The following is a 13,421-nucleotide window of genomic DNA, read 5'->3' as shown; positions in this document are numbered from 1 at the left end:
CTGCTGCTTGGCACAAAACATCAGCTAATGAAGTGTAGAACTTCACACAGGAGAGTAGTAGGGCTTGGTGATATGAAGTTTGGCCTCAGCTGTTTTCACTATTCAGAATGACTGTTTGCACCACAGGGCTTTCACCAAATTCTGTAAGCTCTCCAAGCCTCTGTCATCCTTCTGTGAATGGGGTTAATGCCTTTCTCTGATTTATGTAATGGTTGTCAATTTTTGAAGTGCTGTTCTGGGGAGAGCTGCGTAAGTGTTTAGCTTTGCACTGACTTTGGGAATGTTTGCATTTGAGAACCCATAGATATCAGCAATTTCGGATAGTTTAACACAGACTCATCTTCAAGTGTTACTTCTTATTTCACATAGGCCAAGTCTGCCTTGTGCTTGTGTGTGACTGCATGGTTGCTGTGTTAGTTTGCCAGCTTAAACATCCATAACTATTAAAAGCAAGAGCCACAAATTACTGCACCTGTATTGCTAGGACTTAAGGCAAAATACCTGATGGCTTTCAGCTTGGTTTGACAAATATCTTTCTCAGTCCAAACTAAGATTGTTCATTTTGTCTCTTTTTTTTTTTTTAATGTTTTATTTCTTCCCCATCACTACCAGAAATATTTTCTCGGACTGTTGGAGGTCCTCGGACTGCTGTTACTCAACCCTCAAGAAGGGCCACTGCTGTGTTATGGTTTAGTTGGGGGATTCCTTTGCTCTTGGAATGACTGTACCAAATTGTGCAGCTTTTCACTAAGCTGATTTTGTTCTGGATGTTTGAACTGAGTTTATGGAAGTAAAATAATGCAAATAAAGCTTCTTCAAATACAGTTCAGTCTTCTAAGTTAAAATACTTACCCTTACTTTTAAAAGCCTGCTTTCCCAGGAAAGCTTTGAGGATGAGCCAAATCAGAACTCCACCCAGATGTGAAAGCACTGGCACAGACCAGATTCAATTTAAAGAAAGAGAAGGAAAAAAAAAAAAAAAAAAAAAAAAGAGTAGTTTTTGTGAGCTGCAATGGTATTTAATTAATTTAACTCGCATGATAATGTTGTTTAAAAGCTGTAGACTGAACTCCTTTGCTCTTGGTAAACGGGCTTATTGCATGTACTGTCTGTACTGTGTGTTTACACTAGTGTGGATTGAGTTTGTTTATGGGAAAGGAACTTCTATGGACTGTGCCAGAGCAGGTGTGGATACTCTCACTTGAGCTACTGGATGTTCACTTGAATCCTTGAAGGAAGTCTCGTCAGGTTGTCCGAAGCTGGAGTGTTTGGGTCGGCGGTTCTCTGGTGTGCTCAGGTCTGTCCCTGACGGACCGCGCCATGACTGCTGCGAGCGCTGCCCTGTGCCTGGCAGGGGATTCGCTTCTCATTGTCAGTGCAGGGCAAGCGTTCAGAAAAGTCCTGATGCTCCCAGCAGAAAGGCTGGTTGGCTTCTGCTGGCTTTTCTGACTGTCCTCATGTAGACAGGCCGGTTCGAGGATGCCTTTGCATTACTCATCACATAATTTAGCTTTGAATCTGCTCCCACACACGTGCTCCTTAAGGTATACTGGACAGAACGCGTGGCTGAACAAAGCTGAAAGGCCGTGGGATGTAAGTAGTTCTCAAAGCACTGCTGGCCATGAGGGTGTGGAATGAGTACTGGCAACAACAAGGAATAGCCATGAACTTTTCTGGGTGGAATGGGGCACTCAAGAGGAGAATGAGCTTCCGCTGCATCATCTTGTTCCTAGAATGTGTGCGGAGATGTTACAAAGATTACTTGCATCTTAGAAAAGGAAAATGAGCTTCGGGCCTTCTGCTTAAGAAAGCAGGAGTAACAGGTTTCATGAGGTGGTTGTCCAGGCTCAGTATGACTGCACTGCTAAAGCATTCACAAAGAAAAAATAAACCAGACTTGAAGAGTCTTCCCACATCCTGTTGTTGGTAATTAATAGGGGTTGTAAGCCTATATCTGCAGAGATATTCGAGGTAGGAATAGAGTTTTCTCTTCATGAAAGAAATATTAAAATAGTCCAGAGAATTACCTGTATACATGCCAACTGTGTCTGGTAAATTGTATGTGATAGCTTATTGCCAAATATGCTTACAGTGTTAAAGGATGTGAACGCAGTCTGTGGATGGGATGCAGCTTACATGAATTCATAGTTCCTTTTAATAATGAAATTCCGCAGCTTTTGGCTGTCTGCTTTGTAGTAATATAATCATACTTCCTAATGGGTGCTTACATGGAGCTGGATAGCAATAACAATTGGAATTTCCTCCCAGCAGTGGTCAAAGGAAGCATTAGAAGTGTTGGCGTCTTTATTCTGAACAAGTTACCATTAAGGTCCTCAGGAGGATTGAAAGCTGTCATGTTTCCTGAGTTTCCCATTTTAAACCATTTGACTGCTTACTCAGCTAGAGTTTATTGAGAGGCAGATAATGGTTTGCTGTCATTTTGTAGATCTTTCAATTTTCCGCATGGCAGTCAATGATAAAAGTCCATAAAATGGTCCTTTTCAGAAAGGACAGAAAAGCTTTTGTCACTTGAAGGTCTGAGACACCGGGGCAAAGTGTAGCAACAAGAGCATGGGCTGATTGGAGCGAGGCTGCCATGTGCATTGCACCTCTCTGGGCTGAGCCCTGCTGGCAGGTGTCAGTGCTTCTGTGTGGGGTAGGGAGGGCGGGCTGATGGCAGTGCTGCGTGCCAGGCCTGTGCCTGGCTTGTGCCACACTGGGGCTGGGTGATGCCGTGCACCAGGGCCTGTGCCTGGCCCGGTCGGTGCCGCACTGTGGGACGTGTGGGACGCAGTGAGGCCGGCCTGCTGGATGTGATTGCCGGCAGGCCCAACGCTGCAGGGCACAGCTGCAAGCAAACGTGGCCTGTCCTCTGCCTTTGCACTGATTGTTCAGAGAGAAAGCAGATAGCCCCTGCTTGCTGTTCTGCACAGGAAGGAAAACTCAGGGAGGGAGAACAAGAAAATGGCTTGGTAAAGAAGCCAGAAGGAGCCTAGCAGAAATACAATGTGGGTAGACGTGACATAGTCGCATATACTGTCTCCCAATGGAAATTAACTATTAAAATCTCCTGAGCAGACTGGAACTGCCGTAGAGTTGTTGGAGTAGATCAGTGATTAGCTGCAAAGCAGATTTGGTTGAAGCTACAAACTGAAATTGCAACTCGCACGTTCGGTACCTCATGATCTTCAGCAGGTGGCTGTAATTTGCAGTGCTTTGTTTTGCTACCCAGACCAACTCCACCATCTCTCTGTGCCCAGCTAAGAAGCTCCATATTGGCTGTAACTTTCGTGGTCCCATGGAACCGCAAGCGAACATGACTATGATTCAGACATAGTCTGATGGAGGTTTTGTGTTCATAACATTTGGACAAATAGCTAGCCCCCTCTTTATTTCCAAGAGGGGAAAGGGAAATGTAATCATTTTCATTTTGTGTTAAAGTGCCTGTGATCAGCAGTGCCTTGGCTGTTAAACATGTGTTCTCCAGTGTTCTTTGCCTGTACCCTCTTTGCCATGTAGCTTCTGAAGGAGCCTTCTCTTTGAAGGTGGTATGCATGCTAAGTGACTTTTGAATGACTGTAATTCAGGCAAATCCACTTCAGTACCAGTTAGCATTAATGCAGCCAATGGAAACAGTCTGGAGCTTTGAAACAGAAGGGTCTTACGTGGGTCATACGTGATCCCTATCTGCAGTGTGGGAGTACAGTAACATTCAGATACAGGAATTTTTTCTTCTTTTTAGCCTTTAGCCTATAAATAATGCAAAGGTATTTTTTAGCAGGGGAAAATGAGGCTGTGGGACCCATGTGTACATTGACAGCTGCACTTTGTGTTTGATCTTCATGAAAACGTCTTGTAGCATTAATGTATCTTATCACCGGGTAAGGTTGGTGGTTTTTTTCTGCTTTGTGGTATGTCTCACTCACTGTTTTTCCATTCCTATCCCTCTGTCTCTTTGTTAAAGAGATCAAACATGTTTTAAAAAACAAACAAACAAACAAACAAAAAAACCCAAAACAACCCCATAATTGGAAGGAGAGTAATAATAATGGGCTTAAGAGTTTAAATCATATTGATTATTAACATAACCAAATGCATGCTAAAGTCCATTTTAATGAATCCTGGCACTCTGAATAGCAAAATATAAATTTCAAGGAGCATCTTCTCTGCGTTTTGGTATCACAACCTTTGATTGTTGGAAGTAATATGGGACCACAGCTCTGAGATAAGCTATTGTAATTTGAAAGTACCAAATATGTATATTTAGCATTGCTATCAAAATTCTCTGAACTTTTCTGCCCACCGAAAAGAAGATAAGATATTAAACAGTCTAGCATGTAACAAGCAAAAAGAGTTGATGAATGGACTGACAAACACTTGTAATGAGATACCAAGGGAGGTCAAGATGTGCTATAATTTGGGCAATTTTGACTAAAGCAATAGTTTGTCTTCATCATGCCACGTAGAAAACGTTATAAAAATTTGTGCTTGATATTCATAAAAATTCAGCATGCACTGCACTTCGGTGATGTTTACATTCACAAAAGCTATGGTCTTGTCTTTGAGATTCTGCAGTGTCAGATTAGCCAAACCCAGCAAGAGCACAGCAGCTCCTCTGAAATGGTAAAGGATGCAAAGTGATCATGTGTGTAGGAAGTTCTGTTTTTCATGTATCTGTAACACTCAACCTAAGATTACAGGCGTTTAGATTTTCTCATTGCCTCAGTGAGCGTGGAACGCAGTACTGCTGCTCAGACGTGTAGAGAAGAGAGCTTACTCCAGATGTCACTGGAGAGCCTTTAGTTAAACTTTGAAATTGTATTATTTCAGGATCTCTTTGTCTGACAAAGTAAATACACCTTGAGTAAGTAAAAAAGATATTCAGATGAATGGAATTGTTGTAGATTCGTAGTACGATTGTGAAAACCAAGGGATAGCTGTTTGCAGGCAGCCCAGCCCTGCCTTTCTCCTGCTGTGATAGGATCGTACTACAAATAGTTTTCTGCAGCGTTTGGTTCTCTTTGCTATCTTAAGAAATGCTCTCAGCTGACATGAATTTGCACCTGAAGAACGCACTCTAAATGTCATGAAGTTGCTGTTTGTGACTGTTTTCTTGGAATGCGTCAACGGCGCGCTCGTGCTGCTGCTCTCCTGCACTTCAGCTCCTCTACTGACTGCGGAGAGAGCTATGGCAGTTTCCTCATCAGCTGAGCTGAAATCTTACGTCCTGCTTCACTCACAAACAGGCACTGGGTGAATGGGTGAAAAGAGACTAAATAAGAATTCTTAATTATCTACCATGATAGCACGCTTTCGTATCTTTTGTGTAGTCTCCTTCCCTTCTCCGGCTGTGTTTTGGAGTTTTTCTCTGCGGCTGCTGATCTCGGCCGCCTTCCAGAGGAGCACTAACCAATTAGCATAGTAATGTGTTATGGAGGAATTCCCTTATTTCCTTACTTTTCCTCATTGTCTCCATCCCAGAAGCTCACTGTGCCTTGTCTGTCCCGTAGCAGTATTTTGTGACACTATTACTTTCATGGTGCTGTTTGGTTACGTATTCCAGATAGTATTTAACAGAGCCTCATGCCACTCAGGTAGGTATTTCATCTTCCAGTTCTGCTGTTTTCGTATTTGTCAATAATAAAACTTATCTAAAATGTTTAAAGAGAGAGATTTTACAATTAGAAACTTCAAAATTAGAATCATTAACAATCTGAGTAAAAAGAATGGCTGGTTCTTGTCTGAGCAGAGCAGACCCGCGTCTAGCTGTGTTTGTCATCAGTATAATCTACTTAGGGAAAGAATTGAAACTCTGCTGTATTTACTTGGGAAATTGACTAATCCGACATTTAATTAACAAACAAACACACACATTTCAGATGCTCTGTTGGATGGTGCTGTGTGCTGCCTCCAGCCTGTGCCCAGTTCTGCTCTGAACACTGCAGCCCTGGGTGGGAGGCAGGAGCCCACACAGCTTTGCTGTGGTCAGAGTGCTTCACACGAGGGGTGAGATGATTATATACATCTTGAGGTATGAACTTTGATATGAAAAATTGATTTTAAAGTAATTTATTCTTTATTCTGCTGTGTTTATGTGATAGTTGTTAGGATTAGACGTGCTGCTGTTCTCCTGAGCAGAGCTCTGCTGTTGCTCAGCTGATGGCTGAACTGCCAGCTGGCAGGCTGCTTGGTTGGGTTAGTTTTCAGACTCTCTGTAAACTAGGTTAAAATGTATATGAATATATATATATGTGTGTGTGTGTGTGTGTGTGTGTGAAAATAGAGTAATGGGATACATTTTAATGCTGCTCTAAGTGATTTTAACTAAAGATGCTTTCACGCTGAGTTACTGTGGACAGTTTGTAAGTCCTCTTTTGCTGACATTGCCTGTGTGTGTCCGTGTTGTTGCTGTGTTGCTGGTATAACTCACCCTGCAGTCTGGATGCTCTGGAGCTGGGATCAGGTTCTTGTTGACAGCTGTTTGGCGTTGGGTTACTGAAGGGCCCTCATGCCCTGGGTGCGGGAAGGCTCTCGGTGCTGGCGCTGTGGGCAGAGCAGCCCCAGCCGGTGGTTGGGTGCAGAGCCCCAGCTGCTTGCTTTGTTGAGGAAAACCCCTCTGTTGCACAGAAAATGCACAGTTAAGGAGCCTGGGGCGAACTGAGGGGAAGAGATGCCCGAAGTGCCAGCTCAACCACGCTCCCACAGCCTGGGATGGAAGCCAAGAAGCTCTCACCAGTCCGGCATGTGGTGAACAATCGGTGAAATTTGTGCAGCTTTGCACTGTTTGAACTTAGCATGGTTTTATTTTGCTGGCTCGATTAAGCCTGACTGTTCAGCCTGTTCCACAGTTTCCACGTACCAGCCCTCCATTCTGGTCGTATTTCATCTAATGCACAATTCCGATGGTACATGTTGCTCAAGGGCCATCCAGCTGTTACCTGCTTGTGGTAGTGTTATTCTCAAGATGTTTTGTTGATCTGGCCATCTAAACTGTGACTTTGGTCTTTTTTGCATTGTTTATTTATGTTCTGTAGTTAATGGTTTTAGCACGGTAAAGGGGAATTTTATGAGGGCTGCTCCAAAAATAATGCCTCCTGTGTTTTGATGTTGGCCCACAAAGTCAGAGGTGGTTGGAGGTGGTGGGATAGCAGTAGAGGTTGAACTTTTCCCCAGCATTCTGTTATGTTTTGTTGCTGTGTGATACATAGCAGCAGAGGGGTACTCTGATGGAATGGCAGACCAGCAGCAGGCAGCTGAGATTTTGTGTTTCCCACCTGAGCAGTCATTTAACGTCTCCTCCAGACACAAGGCAGCAATGCAGGGTGTCGTAAGCTGCTCCACAGGGAGTTGAAATGTACTGTCCTCTAATCTGATATCAGTTTACAACTGTTTCTTCACTTAGGTAAGACTGCTTCTTTCACAGTAAATTATATTGCGTAGGTATTACTTTTGCAAGGTCAGTATATTTCCTCCTTGATAAATGATGATCTGATGTCTGGTTTCATTTGACAATAGATCCAAAATTACGTGTGCTGTGTGATTGTGAGGTCCAGTCCCTGTGCTCAAAGCCAGAACAGCTCAGCAGGCTGCATGGCAGTGTCCAACTGGGTCTGAGTGGCCCCAAGAATGGAGTTTCTGCAGCCTCTCCAGAACTTGCTGCAATGTTTGGTAATTCCTACAGCTATTAAAAAATAAAAAAAATAAAAAAATAAAAAGTTTTTTGTGTGTGTTTGTTTGCTTTTTATTTTCAGTGCATCTCCTATGCATCCTTCATAACTTTACAGTGAACAACTTTGGCACAGATAAATCTTTTAAGACACCTGCTCTTATTTGAGGACTTAAACTTTGAAAATTGCAGTTGATTTAATGCTGTGGCTCACAGGTCCTACTGAACTGAGAGAATTTGAGGAAGAGAATTCTGATTATGAACGGATTTTAAGGAAAATGCAGAGCCCTTCATGCCCTCATATACTGAAAAACATGACTGAGATAGGAGGGGGGAGTAGGAGCAAATGTTTACGGTGCTGCAGTGCGTGGCTGTTTGTAGTGTTCTTTGTAGAAATCTGCAGTGAAAGAAAACAGCTGCTAAGTATTTTATGTGTGTTCTGGTTAATATGCACAATAAGGCAGTTTTCTGCAGTTTGCCTCAATAGTGACTAAATGCTAAGAAGATTTGAAAAGAAAAACTTGACTTGATTCTCTAAAAGAGATCAGTGTGCGCACAGCATGCAGGTCTGTGTGACTGCAGACGATGCCTTTGCACGCAGCTCTTCTAAAACCATAGGTGTGCTTTTCTCTCATTGTGCACCATCTCCTTGCTGTCACTCTGGTCACGTTTCAGGTTACTGAGGATTGCCTCTCTAGAATTTCTTTTGCTTCCTTCAGAGTAAACCTGGTTTCTAAATGAAACTGCTGCTCTGTTCTGGGTGGTAATTACCTGAATGGTTAGTGGCTCACGTGTACTGAATGGTGGTGATATCTTGGCAGCCTTAGTAACATCTCAAGTGGAGTCTTGCTGCACTGTAAACTTTGTTGATTTCATTGCTACAAAATTAGGAAACAGTTTTTATGTCGCGTTGTATAGAAAAAGGACATTGCATTAGATCCTTTTTATGATGTGGAGAAGCACGTCTTAATTATTCAAGCTCAGGAGATACTTCAACCAAAATTCTTCCTGCTGGTGCAGAATATGTTTGTATTTATAACATGAGGTGCTCTTCTGCAGTTATTGAGCAGAGTTGCTTCTGAGAGGGAATTTCATGCGCGACTTCTGGCTGTCTTCTGGGTGAGGTTTGTGTGATCTTCTGTGCGTGCGCCTTGCTGCCTTACAGCAAAGCTGAGCTGTCTTCAGCTGATCAATGATGGTTTCATTAATAGTGAGCAGAGAAACTCTGCTGAAGAAGCAAACAACTCAGTACTTTCAGGAAAGTCATACTGTCCCCTTGGAGGCCAGGTTTCTGAAGAAGGGAGAGGGCAGGACTCAGGGCTGCGCAGTGGTGTCTTTGTTGCTCCCTGTCCTAGATGGATGCCCAAGTTTACACAGCTGGAAAAAGGAGATGGTACCGGTGGTGGAATTTGCTGTTTGATTTCAGCTGTCCTCTTATAACTCTTAAATGTCAGTCAAATTAAGCTGGGTCAGTGCAAAATGCTCTGCTTTAACCACTGAGTTAACTGGGAACATCCTACCAAAAAAATAGTGAACAACTCAGGAAGCAGCTGTGAGCAAAATGAAATAATTACCATAGTGGCAAATTTTGCTTTAGCACCAGCTCAGGGCTTCTGGTCATTTGTATGGGGCTTTTTGGGTGGTGTTGAGTGGGTTGGTTTGTGTGTTATTTTGTTTGTTCTTGTTTAGTTCTTCATTGTGGGGTTTTTGTGGTTTTCTGGACGTTTTGATTTTGCTTTTTCTTTCTCTCTTTCAAGCACTGCCATACATCCACAAAGTGTTTTGAAGCAACATGTGCTGAGAGCAAGAGTGCGTGTATGTGTGTGCAGCAGCTGCAGCTGCTGGGCAGATCTGAGGCACATTCCTGCAGGCAGTGCTGGGGCAGTTCCACAGCCCCTGCCAGGGAGCCAGGGGATGTTACCTCCTCCAGCTGGAGTTACCAAGAGCGAGGCAAAGCCTGCATGGTGAGATGGGAGTAAGAGTAAACTAGTATCACTGGGATCTCTGTGTTACCGCCACGAGCCCTAGAAATGTGCTAACCTGAGCTAGACCAGAGCTTCCTTAATTCATTGCTAGTCTTAGAACGTGCTCTGAATTTACCCAGTCTGAGGCACCCGGAACGTTGATTTATTTTTTTTGAAGGAGGAACAAGAAAGATTTCCTTTCCACTTCAACACTGAAGAGCTTGAAGTGGTGTGAGCCAAAGGAGTAACGTGATGATTCTGGAATGTTGTAGAATTATCGTCGGTCTCACTCCAGTGGCTTCTGCAAAGCTTCACACTCTCAGTACGAATTTAGAGCATGCTGAACCAAAAGCTACCTACGTACTCACTGAGCTGGAAGGTGGGACAAGATTCCCTTTTAAAATTGGTGATAATTACTGATCTGTTGGGGCTGCTCTAAGCAAAAGATGTGCTTACTGGCTGAGCTTGAAATGCATCTATTTCTCAAAATTGTAAACCCAGGTAAGGCACCCATTAAGCTAAAAGCTTATGTTTTCCACTCTGAGCAGAGTGGAAGGACAAACACTGCCTCTTTTCCATCTTTTAAGCCCAGATCTTGTTGTTACCACTTTTCAAAAATATTTCTGCATTTCTTGCACTTTTTTACATTTTCCTCTCTTAAAACAAGGACCTTTGAGCATGCTATCATTTAGCCGAGCTGCTCAGCAAAGGCAAAAGTTGGATTGGTGGGAATAGCGGCATTTGAGTCTGCATCCACATCCTGATGGGCTGTTCTCAGGACAGTTTGTAATACGGCAGACTTCCCACTAAAATAGGGACATCAGAAACTTCTCTGGCTACTGCTTGGGAAGTTACTATTACAAATCCAGATAATATCATAATTTAGATTATCTGTGTTTATGACCTGAAAAACGGCAAGGGGAATATGCAACGTCATTATCTCTTAGGTTTAATATCCACCTCTGCTTATACGAATGAACGATGGACGGAAAACCGAAGTGATTAGAAGCCAACAGGATATAACCCGTGTGAAAACATGCCTGATGAATAAGTCAACATTTCTTAAAAGCAGCTTTCTTCTTAAGGTGACTCTAAGCATTGCTGCTGTACTGCAGGGCGGTGGGGTAAGGAGGAACTTCTCTCACTCCTTCCCCAGAAGGACATGTTGTACTGCTGCCCGACAGCTTTCCAAGACATATGGGGCAAGCACTCTGTGCTTCTGCCAGGCATAAAATAAAAGCCTCGTCTTGACCAGTTTCCCCCCACGGGCTCATCTGTGTTGTCAGACTTGTTTGGGATCTGTCCTGCCCTGGGACAGCGTGTGGCTGTGCAGGATAGGAGGAGGGCTCCTGTGTGCTCTGGAGTGCTTTGCTGCAGCGCTGCAGGGCAGGGGCAGCGGTGTGCCCCGTGTTTGAGACAGCTTGCCAGTTCTCAGCTCCTTCTCCTATTCTCTGGCCATCCTAGGTGTAGTAGGAACACTGTGCAGGTTGCATCAGTGAGATGTTAGGTGTTTCATTGGCCTCATGTGGGAGCAGGGAACTTCGGAGGCTTCACTGCCATCGGGAATGTAGGTTTTGGGTGGGTTTGCAATAAGCTCCTTACCTTGCAACAGTGGTCTGAACAGCTTTGTTCAGGTTGTGGATTTTTAGATTGCAGTTTGCCTGGAGTTCTAGAAAAAATCCAAATTTGTCCAACCAAACAGTCTTCCTGTTTGGAGAAAATATGAGGCAGTTTTCTGTTCATTATTATTATTATTATTTTTAAAGCAAACTTCCAAGACCATTGGACCATGTATTTTCCTTCTGGATTCTGCTATTTTCCAGAGAACTTTGGAGGCGTTCCTGACGGGGTCGGTGCTGAGGTATTTTTAGCAGGCGCAGTAACTCTTCTGCAGTGCATTCATGCCTCTCTTGCCTGCAGTTACTGTTGCTTTCTCAAACATGCATTCAGGCTTCTGCCAGCACACCCAGGGTAGTGCTGCTTCATGTTACAAGATCCTGCTTTGTCAGGGCAGGGCTCAGAGCCCGGCAGGGCTGGGGCCATCTCTCTAACGTAACCGGGCACGCAGCATGCTCGGTGCTGGGCTGGCACCGCGTGCTCCCCTGCCTGGCGCCCAGCATGGAGGGCTCACCGCCTGCCTCCGAACGAGTATGTCCTGCGGTTCCTCCTCCCTCGGGTGTCGGTGATGCTGCTGTGAATATTGCTGGGTGGCTGGGTAGAGAGCAGGGTCGTGGGTGGGAGGCTGGGATTCGTGCTTTGTTAGTTGCTGCTGCTAGAGTTTGCTTTTTGAAGTTCAGTTCGCTAGCTGCTGCCGATTGCAACAGCAGAGGAATAAAATTAAAGGTCTTCTGTCCCTTTAATTTTTTTTTATTATTATTTTTTTCCTCTGCTGTTGTTCAGTAGTTAGCTGTGTTTGTTTCCTAGCATAGGTTCAGTACTAAACTTAAGAAAACTGCAGTTTGCACTGCTGACGTACTGTTAAATATTTGTTCTTACTGTGTGGGTAAAGATTTCATGCTGGGAGAGAGATTCCCCAGGGAGCTGCAGTTTGAATGGCTTTGTGTAAGGCTGTGGTCAGAGTTTGCCTGGTTCTGGTGATGTCCTGCAGGGAGCTGTGAGGTTGGGCTCCAGCACAGAGCACAGCACAGCACACAGCTGGCTGCTCGGCGCGTTTGGTGGGCGGTGTGAGTGGCACAGGGAACTCTTGGCTAAGGTCAGCTTTTAACATTGCTGAAGATCTCTTTTGCATGTAATGATTGTGTTTTATCAGAATATTCCGTTCCATGAAATGCCCTATTCTTCAAAACAGAAATGCACTTTTTTGGAACGTCTACCCGCGAATCCTGGTTTCACAAGAGGTACTTTGGTTGACTTCAAAATCACGCATTTCAAATCAGTTCTTCATTAGAAAAATGGTGGCAAATCTCATAGTGCTTTCCTTCTCTCAGACTTCAGAAACTTCCTAAATCCCCAGGTTGCAGAGAGCATTAGCAGTGATTTTTGCCCGCCCGTCCGTGCTGTGCTGCTGCACTTGGCTGCCTTTCTCTTTTCTGCTCACTCTGCCCAATGAGGGCTCTGTTGGTGCCGGGGCCAGGCAGGGCTGGCTGCACTGTGGGCGCGGGGCCGGCAGCTCGCAGGGATGGCCGTGGAGAATGACATCTGTGTTGGGCGCGCGTCGCTCCCGGAGGACAGAGCTGCATTGTTGGCACAAAGAGAAGTGAGAATGCTAAAAGCATTTCAGTTATTTTCTTTCTATTGTACAATACTTTTTTTCTGTTCTGTTGGTAGCCCTGAACGTAGAGCTGCTTCCAAAAATTAAGTGAGCTGAAAGTGGAAAGAGCTCAGTTTGTGTCATTTTTGCTTTTTGGAACTTACAGGAAATGAGTTTTTAGTTTTATACTGGGCATTATCAAAGCCAGGCTAAAGTGCCTGGAGAACTGGTACAAAAGCTAGGTGATAACTGAGCTACTGAAAAGGAGGCATTACTTTCAGTCTCTCTAGTTTCAGCTTTTTATTTGTGAATTTATTCGGGGGGAATGAGGAACATACTCAGTTTTGGTAACTAATAATTACGATTTTAAACATTCAGCTTTATTGTGTCATCAGTTTAGCTTCACCTGTCTGGGTCTTCAGTACTGTTCCACAAGATTGGGAAAGACCAGAATTTCTGCTATTCATATTGCACGAGGAATATGTGGGGTAAAGGGAAGAATTTATGTAGCAGAGAGGACATGTTATGTGTGTGGTTTTATAAACTGTCAGTGGAAAAAAAAAATAGCACAGGGCTGCAT

General features: G+C 44.1%; 1 protein-coding gene across 1 annotated transcript in view; it reads left to right on the top strand.

Moving 5' to 3' along the window:
- The window catches only part of TMCC1 (transmembrane and coiled-coil domain family 1), a gene marked incomplete at both ends in the record, with an annotated part of 57,213 nt that overhangs the window by 16,578 nt on the left and 27,214 nt on the right, over nucleotides 1-13,421 (top strand). The gene's annotated exons all lie outside the window — the stretch shown is intronic.

The sequence above is a fragment of the Tetrao urogallus genome, assembly GCF_951394365.1.
Source record: "Tetrao urogallus genome assembly, chromosome: 10".
Taxonomy (NCBI): domain Eukaryota; kingdom Metazoa; phylum Chordata; class Aves; order Galliformes; family Phasianidae; genus Tetrao; species Tetrao urogallus.
This window is presented reverse-complemented; position numbering and strand designations above follow the sequence as displayed.